The sequence below is a fragment of the Caretta caretta genome, chromosome 7 (assembly GCF_965140235.1).
Source record: "Caretta caretta isolate rCarCar2 chromosome 7, rCarCar1.hap1, whole genome shotgun sequence".
Classification (NCBI taxonomy): Eukaryota; Metazoa; Chordata; order Testudines; family Cheloniidae; genus Caretta; species Caretta caretta.
In genome coordinates, this window is record NC_134212.1 from 30,661,404 (window position 1) to 30,677,766 (window position 16,363).

At 49.4% G+C, this 16,363-nt stretch overlaps 1 protein-coding gene across 8 annotated transcripts in view; it reads right to left on the bottom strand.

The window, feature by feature from the left end:
- PC (pyruvate carboxylase) overlaps positions 1-16,363 on the bottom strand; it is a 240,206-nt gene that overhangs the window by 211,392 nt on the left and 12,451 nt on the right. For 2 of the 8 annotated variants that reach the window (XM_075130376.1, XM_075130383.1), the window contains exon 2: positions 16,022-16,172. The exons of 5 other annotated variants lie outside the window; for them this stretch is intronic. The gene's annotated coding sequence lies outside the window, so the exon portion shown is untranslated. Of the gene's footprint in view, positions 1-13,766; positions 13,881-16,021; positions 16,173-16,363 lie in introns of those variants that run through there. One more of the 8 variants, XM_075130378.1, reaches the window with a different exon arrangement.

Genomic DNA, 16,363 nt, shown 5'->3' on the forward strand with positions numbered 1-16,363 from the left:
CACAAAAAGACTAAGAGACTTGCCCAGACAGTCACACAGGCAGGCCTTTGGCAGAGCATGGAACTGTACCCAGGTCTCCCCAAGTCATAGGCTAGTGCACTAACCATTGGACCATCCTTCCTGTCCTGGAAGGAATTGTCTTTCAATGTGCCAGAACTCAGGGAAAACCAATTAAATTGGAAGAGATAACAACTAAAAACAGACCAAAAACCCCCACTTATGATTTTAGCCTGTGGAAGTCTCTGAGATTTATTGGCCTCAGCAACCAATTAACAGGATCCAGAAGCACATTACACAATGATGTGACTATCAAGCCACATGGCAATAAGAGGGAGAAGTTCTGCACACCCTCACCTGGAATACCGGGTTTAGCTGTGGTTTTACCACCATCTCAAAAAGCAATATTGCCATCTTAGAACTGAACACTTCAAAGGCAATTAAAGATCCCATCCAGATGTGGAAGATGCCCACTTTATTTGGGAGCTGTTTCATGAGAGGGGTGGTCCAGCGTGTCACCCCTCCTCGCTGGCTTCCCCTTCTCTTTTGTTACAAAACATAAGCTACTTGTCTTCCCTTTCAAGGCCCTTCACAGCCATTCCTCACCTACCCATCATCTCTCATTCATGATCATGCTGTCGATGACTGCATGCCATCAGCCCATGGTGCCAGCCTTCATTGCCCACTTGTTACTTTTGCTACAAACCCATTCAGGTATTTTCCAGTGCTGCCCCTCTTGCTTTAGAGTGTCACTTGATGATTACCTGTTCTGTTCATTTCCTCTGGGGAATCTGACATTGGCCACTGTCAGAAGACAGGATACTGGGCTAGATGGACCTTTGGTCTGACCCAGTATGGCCGTTCTTATGAGGAGCTCCCTGTAAACTCCCACAAAGCCACCTTGTTAACCTCCTAAAAAACTCTCCTTTGCCATGATGTCTACAACACACTCAACAATGGTTAGGCCAGTGGGGCACTGAGACCACTGCCTACCATGCTGATTCTTTAGACTCCCCCGTCTGTCCGTCTCCATCTGTTGTCTCTTGACTTGTACTTAGATTGGAAGCTCTTTGGGGCAGGGACCGTCTTTGCTCTGTGGTTGTACTGCACCTGCACAGTGGGGTCCTGGTCTATGACTAGGGCTGCTAGGTGCTATGGTAATACAAATAATAATAAATGCCGATGAACACGGGAGAGACCAGAGCACAACTGGGTAAGCTAATCAAAGCAAGTGCCCTTTATTTAAGGAAACAGGATCCCCTAGCTCCCAGGGCTGTTACCCTCGCTGCAGATGGTTAGTCTGTTCCCACATGGACTGGTGACCTGTGTGCACTCAACAGCTCTGGGGTCATCTGAAGTTCTATTTAAATGCCACTGGCAGATGCTCAAGAGTGACTGAAGCTGGCAGCAATTGCACAGATCCAAACACTATGGAGAAAATCCCAGGTATTAAAGGGCTCTTTTATCTAGCAGAGAGGGAGGACAAGGACCAATGGTTGGAAGTTAAAAGCCAGACACATTCAAACGAGAGACAAAGCACACAGTTTTAACAGAGCAGGGGATTAAACAATGGAAAAATCTCCAAAGGGAAGTGGTGGATTCTTCATCTCTTGAGGTCTTCAAGTTCAAACTAGATGTCTTTCTGGAAGATAGTTAGTCAAACATAAGCGACTGGGCACAATACAGGATAAACTAGGTGAAATTCTCTGGCCTGTGCTATACAGATAGGTTATTATTATTTATTATTTGTATTACTGTTGTGCCTAGGAGTCCTAGTCATGGACAGGACCCCATTGTGCTAGGTGCTGCACACACACAGAGCAAAAATATGATCTAATGGTCCCTTCTGGCCTTAAAGTCTATGAAGGGGCAGAAAAAAGTCTAGACGACCTAAATGGACACAGAGAGAGAGAGACCTCCCTCTGATTTGTATCTTTCTACAGCTCTTGTATCTTTAGGCTCTGTGCAACAAAGAATATGTGAGTTTTGTCATAGATGCAGTTGGATTTCAAATAACTGTGTTTACTAACTAGGCCTTTGTCATAACCATACAGCTAAGAGTAGCCTAGAATTCCTCCTTACCTGTAAGGGGTTAAGCAGCTCAAATAACCTGGTTGGCACCTGACCAAAAGGACCAATGGGGAAAGAAGATACTTTCAAATCTTGGGCGGGGGTAGGAGGGGAGAAGGCTTTGTTTTTGTGTGTTCTCTTGGGAAGCAGAGAAGCATCAGGTCAGAAAACTCTTCCTCCTATAAACCATCCTAAAAGTCTCTCATATTACAAAAATTGTAAGTAAAAGCCAGGCAAGGCGTGTTAGAGTATCTTTTGTTTTGCTTGTGAATTTTTCCTTTACTGGAGAGAGGTTTATTCCTGTATTTTGTAACTTTGAAACTAAGCCTAGAGGAAGTTCTGTTGTGTTTTTGAATCTTTTATTACCCTGTAAAGTTACTTTCCATCCTGATTTTACAGAGGTGATTTTTAAATAAAATCCTTCTTTTAAGAACCTGACTGATTTCTCCATTGTCCTAAGACCCAGGGGTTTGAGTCTGTGATCCCTTTGTAACCAATTGGTTAGGATATTATTCTCAAGCCTCCCCAGGAAAGGGTGTTGTAAGGGCTTGGAGGAATATTTTGGGGGAACAGGAACTCCAAGGGGTCCTTTCCCTGATTCTTTGTTAAATCACTTGGTGGTGGCAGCGTACCCTCCAAGGGCAAAGAATTTGTGCCTTGGGGAAGTTTTAACCTAAGCTGGTAGAAATAAGCTTAGGGGGTCTTCCATGTGGGTCCCCACATCTGTGCCCTAGAGTTCAGAGTAGGGAGGAAACTTTGACAGCCTTGTACGTTTGTATATAGCTACCTTTATACACAGCTGCTGCTTTAGGTTCTGGTGGCTTCTACAACAGAGGGCAGGGAGGCCAACTAAAGGCTGAACTATTTAAAGGGTGTTACTCAAATCCTAGACACTACCCCGTCCTTTTCTAACCACACCCCGGGAGGATGATCTGTCTTTGAGAAGTGCCCATGGGACACTGTATCTGCACAATTTTTTTTTATAAAACCCAATTCTGCCCGCACGCAATCTATTAAAGATCAAGCTCTAACTTGAGCCATGTAGGTCATGTGACTACAAAAGCAATCTGTTTAGCAAAAAAATAAAATAAAAAAGAGCCCAAACAATCATCATGTGTTCCCTTTCAAAATTGAACCAGCCACAGGAGTTGAGACTCTGGCAACTTGGCAAGCTGTCAGCTGGCACGACCCATGAGAACTAACACAGCACCTCCCTCTCTAACCTTGCATAAAACCCCGCTCAAACCAAGCACTGTGGGGTTCTGCTACAGTGTTTTGCTATCAGTGAAATCTACAACCTCATACCTAGTAGAGGCATCACTACATGGGGTGGAAGGTTTTTAGTTTTGAAAGCATCTTTATTTTGGGCGGGGGGGGGGGAAGATGGACAGAGGTTTTACTACAAAATGAGTTTTAGGTTAAAGTTGTATTTTTTTAATTAGCACCATGGTAGCAGCTAGAGACCTGACTGAGATCAGGGCCCGCCACTGTGGTAGATTCTGTGCAGTCCCTGACTCAGATGCTGGGGAGGGGATGGTTATTCCACTGAGCACTGCTGGACACAGCAAGAGTGAGTCATTGTGTACAAAGATGCACCAGTTTAAGTCAATTTAGTTAACCCTCTACAGGACCCATGCAGACACTTCAAATCGATTTAGACTTGGCTTGTATTGATTTAGCTTAATTTAGTAAGGAAACAATTTTTGCTAAACATCTACATAAATCAGGTTTAAATCAAACTATGAGTTTTCTATTTGTTTACCTACATAGGTTTTTAAACCAATATGTATTAAACCAAAGTAACTTTATGTGATCAGGCTCCTATCTGTGTCCAAGAGAATTAAAGGCTAAGATCCAAGGCAACATGTTTCCCGTAGAGATAGGGAAATAGTAATGCCGTTGGACAAGGCACCAGGCAGACCTCATCTGGAATACTGTGTGCAGTTCTGGTAACCAAAGATGAACCCAAATTGACTGAGGTGCAGAACAGGGCTCCTAGGCTGATTGGGGAACAGGGTGACCAGACAGCAAGTGGGAAAAATCAAGACTGGGTGGGGGGTAATAGGCGCCTATATAAGAAAAAGACCCCAAAATCGGAACTGTCCCTATAAAATCGAGACATCTGGTCACCCTATCAGGGAATGGTGCTCCCATCTTCTGAGAGGAGACTGAAGGAGCTCAGCTGTTTAGCCTGAGCAGACAAAGGCTGAGGGGGTGGTGGAGATCTGGTTGCTCTCTCTAAGTATATTGGAGGGTTAACCCCAGGTTGGGAGAAGAGCCACAGAAGCAAAAGGACAATGCTGGCATGAGAACCATTGGGGATAAACTGTCCAGGAATCAATTAAGACTGAAAATGAGAAGAAGGTTTCTAGCTATTGGGAGAGGGAGGTTCTGGAACAGCCTCCCAGGAGGATGAGTGGGGAGCAAAACAACCCAGCTAGCTATCAGTGAGGGTAATTAATCAGCAGAATAACAGACCAAGGGTTGTGGTGGATTCTCCATCACTGGAGATTTTTAAATCAAAATGGGATTTTTTAAACAGATCTGCTCTAGTTCAACCAGGAATCAAGTCAGGGCAGTCCCTATGGCCTGTGAAATATTTTAGGTCAGACTAGATCAGTGGTTCTCAGCCTATTTACCATTGTGGGCCGCATTCAATATTACCTGCCTGGCCCTGAGGATGTCACATGGGCCGCAGCTCTGTGCTGATTGGGCTGCAAGCGGCCCGTGGGCTATAGGTAGAGAACCACTGGACTAGATGATCACAGTAGGCCCATCTGACCTGAGCATCTATTAATCCAGGTTTAAGATTAATTTATGAATGGCATGATACAATGGGGTTGCTTGCAATAGCAGGGAACTGGACTCAACGACCCAGGAGGTTGCTTCCAGTCCTGTGTTCCTATCTTGTTTACACACACAAGTTGTCCCACTTTAACTCTGCTGGTGCACAACCCTGTTAGCGTGGATGCAGTTATATTGCTATAGAAGTGCTTGTATGGTATAGCTATGCCTACATGGGACACAGAACAAGCTATATCAATGCCACGCACCTTTATACTGGTTACTAAAGGCTCTTTAGCCTGGAAGAGGAAGGCAGAAAAGACAGTTCCCTTTTTTCGTAACTGGTGTTCTTTGAGATGTGTTGCTCATATCCACCACTCCACGTTAGGTGTGTGCGCTCGCCACATGTACCAGTGCCAGAAGTTCTTCCCTCAGAGGTATCCATAGGGGACCAACTCTGGCACCCTCTGGAGTAGCACGTGTATGCCGTGGTTAAGGGGTGCTGCTGGCTCCCCCCACTCTCAGTTCCTTCTTGCCGGAAACTCTGACCATGGGGAAGGAGGGCGGGTCATAGAACAGACATGAGCAACACAGCTCGAAGAACACCAGTTATGAAAAAAGGGGACTGTCTTTTCTTGGAGTGCTTGCTCATGTCCATTCCATTGTAGGTGACTCCCAAGCAGTAACACTGGAGGCGGGTAGGAGTTCATGGACGTGTCAGTTGCAACATAGGTCTGCCAAATCCAGCATCATCTCTTGCTTGCTGAGTGATGCGTAGTGAACGTGTGTACCAAAGACCACATCACAGCCCTGCAGATGCCCTGGATAGGGACATGCCCAAGGAAGGCTGCCAAGGATGCTTGAGCACTTCACTATAGGCAGCAGCTCCGCCTGAGCCAGCTCATAGCAGGTCCGGACGCACGTGGTGATCCAATTCGAGATCCTCTGCCAGGACACCGGGAGACCCTTCATCCTGTCTGCTGTCATGATAAATAGCTGGGTTGACTTGCAGAAGGTCTTGGTGCACTCTAGGTAGAATGCTAGGGCATGCCGGACATCTCCTCATTGGTTGAGCACGGCTTCGGACAGAACTCCAGGAGGAAGATATCCAGGTTGACATGAAAAGGGGACAACACCTTAGGCAGGAAAGCCAGATGAGGTCACAGCTGGACCTTGTCCTTTTAGAATACCGTATATGGAGGCTCTGAAGTGAGGGCCTTAAATCTCGGACATGTGCCTCGCCGAGGTAATGGCTACAAGGAAAGCAACTTTCCACGACAGATGGGAAATGGAACAACAAGCCATAGGCTCAAAGGGCAGGCCCATGAGCCTAGAGAGAACCAGGTTGAGGTCCCATTGCGGAACCGGGTCCCGGACCGGCAGGAAGAGCCTTTCAAGGCCTTTTAGGAACTGGACAAACATCTCATGCAAGAACATCAATTTGCCCTGGACACGCGGGTGGAAGGCCGATATGGCTGCCAAGTGTACCCTGATGGAAGAAAGTGCGAGACCGTGGTGCTTTAGATGGAGCAGGTAATCCAGGATGGACTGCAGAGACAACCATGTCAGGGAGATGCTACACTGACACCCAGCAGGAGAAATGCTTCCACTTTTCCAGGTAAGTCGCTCCGATGACACTTTCTGTTCTGTCTGGTGGCAAACAGGTCAACTCGAGGAGCCCCCCATTTCTGGAAGAGCACCCGGACAACCTCCGAGTGGAGCGACCACTCATGGGGAGAGAAAAAGGACCTGCTGAGGCGATCAGCCAGCATGTTCCAGATGCCGGGGAGATGCAAAGCTTCCAGGTGGATCCCATGCTGGATGCAAAAGTCCCACAGGCAAAGTGCTTCCTGAAAGAGCACCGACGAGCATGCTCTCCCTTGCCTGTTGACATAGAACATCGAGGCCATGTTGTCCGTCAACACCTGCACTACTCAACTGGACAACTGCGGCAGGAAGACACCACAGGCTAGGCAGATGGCTCTGAGCTCCCTGACATTTATATGTAATGCCAGCTCCTCTGGAAACCATGTTGCCGGGGTCCACAGCACACAGAGATCTGTTCCCTAACCGAGGTCTGAGGCATCCAATATCAGGGAGACCATGGGCCATGGACTCTCAAATGGCACTCCTTCCAGCACCACCCTTGGGTCGGTTCACCACTGCAGACAGTAAGTACCTTCGGCGGGATCGTGATGACCTTGTCCAGGTGATCCTCAGGAACAGACTGTCATAATCCACAATTGAAGAGGCTGCATTCTGAGTCTTGCATGGCGAACGACGTAAGTGCACGCTACCACGTGCCCCAATAGCCTGAGGCACACCCGGGACGTGGTGTGCAGAGATGCTGGCAATGAGATCCAACATTGTCCTGAATCTGTTCTGCAGCAGAAAAGCCCTGGCCCAAGTAGAATCGAATACTTCGATAATCCCGGTCCAAAGGATAGAGTTAAACAAGCAAAAAAATCAATGTTAATCAACAGGCCAAGGGCTTGGCATGCGGCTTGCAGCACGGTGACACTGCGCTGGACCTAAGTCCTGGAGCGGCCCTTGATGAGCCAGTCGTTGAGGTACGGGTCAATCTGGATACCCCAACGTCTGAGGTAAGCTGCCGTCACCAACATGCACTAGATGAACACCCTCGGGGCTGTTGCAAGGCTGAAAGGGAGCACTGCAAATTGGTAGTGAGCGATCCTCACCATGAAGCACAGAAAACATCTGTGCCTGTGGAATATTGATATATGAAAGTAAGCATCCTTTAAAATCGAGGGCAGCGTATCAGTCTCCCAGATGGAGGGAAGGGTTGATGGAGGCCAGGGAGACCATGCAAAACTTCAACTTCTTGAGACATCTGTTGAGGCCTTGCAGGTCTAAGATGGGCTGCAGACCCCCCTTGGCCTTTGGGATTAAAAAATAGAGGGAGTAAAACCCTTTGCCCCTTAAATGCAGCAGGACTTCTTCCACAGCTCCCACCTGCAGAAGGCCCGGCACCTCCTGTGCTAGCAGATGCTCATGAGAAGGGTCCCTGAAGAGGGACGGTGACGGGGAGGTGGGAGACAGAAATAAACTGGGAGGGTATCTCCCCCTGCTACTGTGCTGAGGAACCACCGGTCCAATGCTATAGAGGCCCAGGCAGGGAGGAAGGGGCACAGGCGGTTGGAAAATAAACAGGGGAGCAGAATCCAGGATCCAGGCTGGAAGGTCACCCTCGAGTGCACCCTCAAAACGCCTACTTACCACTCTGTTGGTTACAGGTGGAGCTTGAATGAGAAGAGGATGCTGGCTGGTGGCCTTGCCGGTGCTTTTAGGCCTTGCCCTTCTTACAGTAAGGCTCCGACCGAGGTTGACTTCCAAACCTCTGGGTCTGTTGTGGCTTGAATCGTTTCCTTGCCGGCCCTGGGGTATACAGGCTCAGAGTATGCAGGGTTGCCTTGGAGTCTTTCAGGCCATGCAGTTTTGTGTCTTTGCTCAGAGAACAGCACCAGGCCATCAAACGGAAGGTCTTGGATGGACTGCTGAACCTCCATTGTAAAGCCCTACAACCGTAACCAGAACGCCCGCCTCATGGAGATGGCCGAGGCCATGGTTCGGGCTGTAGAGTCTGCTGCATCTGAGGCTGCATGGAGGCTTCCCTTGCCACCGCTTTGTCTTCCTCAGAAATAGCCAGGAATTCCTTCCTGGGTTCCTCGGGCAGCGACTCCAAGAACTTGGCCAGGGACTGCCAAAAGTTAAAATCATAGCAGCCAAGTAAGACCTGGTGGTTGATCACTCGCAGTTGGAGTCTGGTAGGTGAATAAACTTTTCTTCCAAAGAGATCAAGCCTCTTTGTTTTTGGGTTTCACACCTGGTTGGTCCTGTCTGTCATGCTCATGGACTGCAGACACAACCAGAGAGCTTGGGGCAGGATGTGTGTACAAATAGCCGTCCCCCTTACCAGGGACGCAGTATTTACGCACTGCCCGCTTGGAAATGGGGGGCAGTGACAAAGGCATCTGCCACAGAGTATTAGTAATTTTTGCCACTCCGTCATGCACGTGCAATGCCACCCTGGCAGGGGCCGCTGAACTTAGCACGTCGAAGAGGGAGTCTGAGGGCTCCACCAACTCCTTGGCTTAAAGCCCCAGCTTTGAGGTGACCCTCTTTAAGAGCTCTTTATGAGCCTTGGTATCATCCTGAGGGACTGGGGGAGAGAGTCCCGCAATCGCCTCCTCAGGAGAGGATGAAGAGACAGTGGGCACCACCTCCGTCGCCTCCTGCATGGGCACCTCTGCCGCAGCCGGGTGACTCTGAGGGGTCTGCTTTAGGGTCACATCTGTGTCAGGGGGTGGGTGGAGACCGTCGCTGACCGCTTGTCCGATGCCCGAAACCGACCTATGCTCCCGTGAGGGCTGTGAAAACCCCCCAGGGATTCCAGAAGTCCCAGGGGGCAGGCCACTGGCCCTGAGTCCACGCTGCACTGGGAGGTGCTGTGGAGAATGCCAGCGCCTCTGATAGGCATAGATTTTCTGCAACAGTCACAGGGTGGCCCTGACCCACTTGTAGGGACTCCTCTTCACTGTTGAAGCCCAAGGAGGAAGGTCCGCGTCCAGGGGACCAGGATGGTGCCAAGGCCGTCTGTCTACCCTGGGCCCATCGGTGCCAACTCTGGAACTCCGCTGAGGATTTGCACCAGGGCGGTGACCCTCGGCGCCGTGATCCTGCCACCTGGTGCTGGCATTCAGCAGATCATCAACGATAACCCGGCAATCTACACCTGACGCTTAGCGAGTGGTCCATTGAGCGGGAATGGGAGAGAGTAGGCCACTGTACCGGGGATCATCGGCGCACCCGCGGTGAACCATACCTGCGATCCAGTGACTGGTAACAGAGTTCCCTGGACCGGTGGGTCGAACCGCTGGAGCAGTGCCACACACTGGGAGTGCGGCTCGGACGTTCCCGGCACCAGGGCAGTGGGACCCCTGCTGGTCTGCACCATTCCACTGGCGATCGTCTCCTCAAGCCCCAGGAGTGCTGCTCGGAGCCCGGGGACCAGCGCCAGGGACTCTGATGGGTGGGCCGCCCCGTGTCTGGGGCATGGTGGCTCTGCACAGGCGAGTGCTGGCAGGGCACTCCCTGTGGTGAGGAGCAGTGCCACACTGATGGGCACCGTTGGAAGGGTCCCAAGGCAGGTTTTCCCCTGGAGTGGGGTACCTCCGTGGCTGGTGTGGTCAGCACCGGTAGGGACAAAATGTCCTTTGTGGCCTGAAAGGCCTCCAGTGTGCACGGCATCGCCGGGTGCCGAATGCCTCTGCTGCTTCCCAAGGTGGCAGATGAGCCCTGGAATGGGCTAGCCCGCTCAGCGGGAGCTGCGGCCTGACCTCCATCTGAGGTGAAGAGCTGCCCTTCGCAAGTCTTTACTTTCCTCCGGCCCTCCCCTCCCAGCCTTTCTTTGCTTTCTAGCCGGTACCAGGAGGAGGATCAACACCAGTCCACAGTCAGCACTCGCGGCGCACTCCCCACCGAAGCCACGGTGCCGGGAGCGGAATCCGATCTGGACGGCTCTGGGGCCGGTGTAAGTGCGGACTCCATAAGGAGTGCTCAGAGGGGAACGTACCGCTCCTTTTTTCGTCCGTGGTTTAAAACTTTTACAAGTCTGACACTTGTCACTAACGTGGGTTTCCCCCAAGCACCTCAAACAGCTACTGTGGCGGTCACTGACTGGCATAGGTTTTTTATGTGCAACAGTCACATGGTTTGAAGCACAGGGACCGGGGCATGCCCCATCAGGGACTACAAACTAACATTAAACTACACTCAGGGAACTAAACTAAACTATGTACAACAAAGTTTGCAACGAGCAGTTGAGAGGAGAAAGCTTGCCAAGAAAAGGAGACATTCCAGCACCATCACTGGTGGTAAGAAGGAACGGCGTGGGGGGGCAGCAGTGCCCCTTATACTGTGGCATATGCACACCACTCCACAGGGCTCCAGAGCCGGTCTCCTATGGATACCACTGAGGGGAAAACTTCTGGCACCGGTGCATGTGGCAAACACACACACCTACAATGGAATGGACATAAGCAAGCACTCACAGAAGAACAAGAACCAACAGCTGGAAGTAAAAGCCAGAAAAACTCAAATTAGAAAGGCGGCACGGATTTAACACTGCAGGTGATTACCGTTGGAACAAACTCCCAAGGGAAGGGATGGATTCTCCATTTCATTAGGTCTTCAAATCAAGATCTGGCTGCCTTTCTGCAGCAAAGTGCTGGGCTCAGTGCAGGGGTAGCTGGGTGATAGTCTCTGGCCTGTGCTATCCTAGATGCTCTAATGGTCCCCTCTGTTCTTAAAAATCCTATGACTCTATATTGGTTTAAAAATAGATGTAAGTTGACTTAGGCTCTTTGTGCCTCATCTTCCCATCTGTAAAATGGGAATAATTCCCTCGCACATGGAGTGTTGTGAGGATAAATATAATAAAGGTTGTGAGGCACACAGTAGCGGGGGGCTCTATAAAGTAAAACTGTACTTTATACCATACTAGCCTAAACAGTTTTCAATGGCAATACCCTCTGGGTACCTCGCTCACAATGCTCAGCTCCCCAGAATCATCACCAGTAGTTTGCACTGGGATAGTAAATAGGGGTCTTAAACATGGATCACCACCCCACTTTGCTAGGTACTGCACAAACACAGAATACAAAGATAGTCCCTGTCCCACAGGGGCAAGGCCTCATGGGATCTTTGTGGAGAAAAATCCACATGATGAGGCTGCCAAAGAGACAGTGAAATATCCTCCAGCTACATATACCTACTTGGGATTTCTGATGCCCAATTCCTGTTAATTTTAAACGGGAACTGGGTTTCCGAATTCCTCTGGCAGCTTTTGAAGAGATCAGCCCTGTGTGTGTTAAGATGGAATTCAAGGCCTGGAGCAATTGCTAATCACGGTGAGAAAGAAAGAGGAACCAAGTGCATGTAGCTTAACTAAATGATGACTAATGGGGATATAGCCACCTATTTTTGAAGCACGTTAACCCTGAAGGAAGAGAAGGATTTGGGTGCAGTGCAAGAATCAGTGGGTGAAATTCTCTGATCTATGAGATGCAATCTAGAGCAGTGTTTCCTCAGCCTTTTCATTTTGATGGCCTTATTCCAAGTCAAAACTTTACCTTCATCATAAGCATATTGATGATAACCCTGAACATACTGGGGTGTGTGTTTCAAGAGGTTTCATAGAGTTTAAGGTCAGAAGGGACCATTAAAATCTATTCTGACCTCTAGGGCACAGGCCAGCACATTTCACCCACATACACCTATATTAAGCCCAAAGACTAAAGTGAGGTTACATTCAAGTATTTCAGCCCTCAGGAGGCTAAACTGCTGTGAGCCCCAAGCAGGGAACAGGAGAGACCATCAATGCCCGAAGCCCCTGCGCTGGCAGGGAATTGCTGAGATGAGCCGTGCCCAGGGGATCCCAGCAGGCCACCTGCGCCCCATGCTGCACAGGAGGGAGAAAACCCCACAAGGTCGAGCAGTGAAGTAAGCCATCCCAGCTTAGTTTGCCGTGATTACTGCACCTACCCCCAGGGCTTTTGCTGGCATAGGAATGTTGCCCAAACCCAAAAAGCAAGAGGCGCAGCTATGCTAGAACTCTCTTGTGCGGGCCTCCTCTAGTACTCGCTTAACAGCTGGCCTTGAAGGATCGGAAACAGACCATGCCAGAACGACTACAGCTATCTCGCTCTCCTGGGGGAAAGCCCAGACCTGTTTGGAAAGGAAGGGTCGGACTGGAAGAACCAGACTGAGAGGCAGCAGATCTGGGCTTTGCTTGGAGAATATAAACTAGTTCTGTTCCTGTAACTTAAGGCAGGCCTTCCCTACGTACTTCTGCCAGTGGTCAAGGGAGTGGCCTGACTGAGTAGTGCCACCGAAAGTCTGTAGCGTAGAATAAGGTAAAGTGTGGGCTTAAACCACAACAGCTATTCCAAAATAGCCCCCGTGCGGACACTTACGCTGAACAGATGTCCCTTTTCCCTGTTTAGCTGACTCCAAATTCAAAGTGGATTACACAAGAAGGGACCTCCTAGATTATCACATCCAGTCCCTGCTATCGCAGCCAACTCCCGCTTAGGATCCTGGCAGAAACGTATCCAGCTCCATCTTCAAACTAACTGGGGTATTTGTTCTCAACTGCTGCTATGGGGAGGCTGTTCCAGAACCTCCCTCCTCTGATGGCTAAAACCTTCCTTAACGGCCTCAGCTGATTCCTGACCAATTTAGCCGCACTGGTTCTTGTGGCGACATTGTCCTTTAGCTTCAATAGCTCTTCTCCCTCCCTGGGGTTCTCCCCTCCATGTATTTAGAGAAGGAACAACCAGATCCACTCTCAGCCTTCACCTGACCAGGCTAAACAAGCCTGGCTCTTTCAGTCTCCTCTAACAAGATCAGCTCTCCATTCCCCTGATCAGCCGAAGAACTGCTCTCTGCCCCTAGTCCGCTACACTAAACCAGAGAAAGGCACTCTTAAATCAGCAGCCATAGCGGAAGCTATTCTGCAACAGTCAATTTCCCTGAATAGATCTAAATGCTGACGCTATGGCAGCATCGCCAACCCCCGTGATTTTATCAAGAGTCTCGCAATATTTGCCATTTTTCATAAAGCCTCAGGCTCCCGGCATCACATGATGGGGTTAGTTAGAATGTCAACTTTTTTTTTTTTAAATGAAAAGAGAAGATACCACCCTTCACAGTTCCAAGGGAAAAACTTGAAAACGTGACACAGCTGCCCCCTAAAGACTCAGAAACCAGAGGACAAAGACCCCAACGTTTGTTAAAATCTCCTGATTTTTAAGCCAGTCTCACACTATGGTCGTGCTCAAGCGCTGATTTTTTGAACACATTGGTAGAGCCCTGTGGGGATACAAAATTTGTACCTGCATCTGATCCGCAAACATGGTCCACAGATAGCAGCAGATTTGCAGGGCTCTACACACCGGCAATATTGAGGTCCTCACTGGAGACCTGCTGAATATTCATTGCGTTGCCAGATTGCCTGTGTAAATCTGCAGTAATTTTCAAGCCCTTGACCTCTTACCAGTACAGTGTCTCAAGTCTTGGTGGCTTGATAAACAGCCCTCCCTCCCAATCACAGGGGCCTTCCTTTACACTGCCAAGTAGCGTACACTGTTCTCCATGCTCAGTCATGCAGGCAACCCAATTAGTAACCCAAAAATGGCCAGCTATTCAAAGAAAGGAGAGTTCTAAAATGAAACAGATCTCAGCTTGTCTGGGACAGCAGATAACCTGAGCCAAACTGCTCGGGGTGCGGGGGCGGGGAACTGCCCCTTGTGTAACCAACGCAGCAACACCTGCACAGAGCCTGAGCCAATCGCTCCAGGGGGGAGCGAGGGAGCTGCCCCTTGCGTAACAGACATAGCTATCTACCTAAGGAACTTACACAGTCCTCATTACTCTAGTATCTGAGCACCTGAAAGTCTTTAATGCATTTATCCTCGCCGCCCGTGAGATAGAGCAGTGCTGTTATCCCCATTTTACAGATGGGGAAACTGAGGCATAGAGCGGCTAAGTGACTTGTCCTGGGTCACAAAGGAGGTTTGTGGTGGAGCAGGAACCTGAATTTCCCATGTCAGAAGTTAGTGCCCTAACCACTGGGCCACCCTTCCTCCCTTGGAGGACTGCCCCTTTGGACCTGAGCAGCTGCCAAGGACTTGAGTGCTGAGATCAGAGGGCTCCATGGCTTGGATCTTTGAACACAACGCAAGGGTGGCTACATCGTAGAACTGTGGGCAGCATTTATCGAGCGGTTAGAGCAAGGGACCGGGTTCTCCTCTTGGTTCTGAGCGGGGAATCTCAACCTTTCAGTGAGGGCAAGCCCCTAGGGAAGCCATTCATAAAAATAAAGGTCATTAAGATCCTTCATTCGCACACACCACAGCTGAAGGCCATGTTTCCGTGCAAGGACCTGAACTGCAGAGCAAGCACCCACTTCACCAGCCTCGCCGCAAAGGGTGCATTTCAGGGTTACTCATCAGCTACGGTTCTCGAAAGGACATGAATCAAGACGGTGCCAGCGGCAAGATCAAAAACATTCTCTGCCATCGCATGTGGAACAAGATATTCCTACTGGTGTGAAAGCTAAAAGCAGTATCTCCCTGCTGGGGAGAGTGGGGGCACTGGATTAAACAAGACGGGGCAAGACAGAACAGTGTAGGAAGGTGCAGGACTCAAAATCACGTGAGTAGAGCACCGGGCAGCTTTATGGAAGAGGCCTATCTCAGATGTCTGCTGCAGCCGGTTGGACTGCCATTCTCGTTCCGATGGAAAAGCGTTAAGCAAATAGGAAGGCTAGGGCAGCATTTCCTGAAGGAGATCACACTCTGGATTTCTCCACTCTCTCCGGAAGCTCTTTCCCCAGCCAGATCCCCTGGGATCCTTGGTCACCACATCTCCCGCAGCTGGGTCATAACAGAGGAGAGTGGCTGTCTTGGCAGTTAAATAAATTCATAGATTTTTAAGGCCAAAAGGGACCATTAGACAATGTAATCTAGTCTGACCTCCTATATAGCACAAGACCCAGTTACCCTGTATGGAACCCAATATCTTGTGTTTCTCTAAAGCATCTTCCTGAAAAGCATCCAGTCTGGATTTGCAGATACCAAGAGACGGAGAATCCATCCCTTCCCTTGGGAGTTTGTTCCAATGGAAAGTCACCTGCACTGTTACAAAAAAAAAATACCTTATTTTTCTTTTGACTGAATCTGGCTTTGACTTTCGTCATTATTATTATTGTTGTTTTTATTACCATCGTGCCAGTCACGAACCAGGACCCCATTGTGCTAAGTGCTGTGCAAACACAGATTTATTGGTTCCTGTTCTGCCTTTCTCTGCTAGGTTATGGAGTCCTTTACTACACAGTATTTTCTCTCTGTGAAGGTACTTAAGCACCATAATCAAGTCACCCCTTGACCATCTTTTTGAGAAGCTAAATAGACTGAGCTCCCTGAGTCTCTCACCGCAAGGCATTTTTTCCAGCCCTCAAATCAGCTTTGTTGCTCTTCTGTGCACCCTGCATTGAGCTCTGTTCAAGGTTCATATTGGTTTCACTTTCTCCAAATTAAATGTGCTCAGTTTACAAGATGGTTTGGATTTTTTTGAACTGCAAACTCACCCCAGGATCTGAGTCACTCACACATCCTGCCCAGGAAGAGAGAAACTGAGCAGCCCGGACTCTGCCCTCAGCGACCTCCTTCGCATTGCCTGCACACCATGCCCTTGGCAACACAGAGGGAGGGAATTTGGCTCAGCAAGCGGTTGCAGACCTGTTGAGCAAGAAGGGTGCTATTTAAACAGTTACTTTCCAAAGCAGCACCATATTTTTCATGCAGTCGGCAACAACCAAATCCAGCGCTCTTGGAAGGAGAAAATGAATTGCCTTAACAGAGTGGCTGGTGCTACCACCATGTGGAATCCCCTCTTGCAATCAGAGATCAGACTTGCCTACCAGCATAAT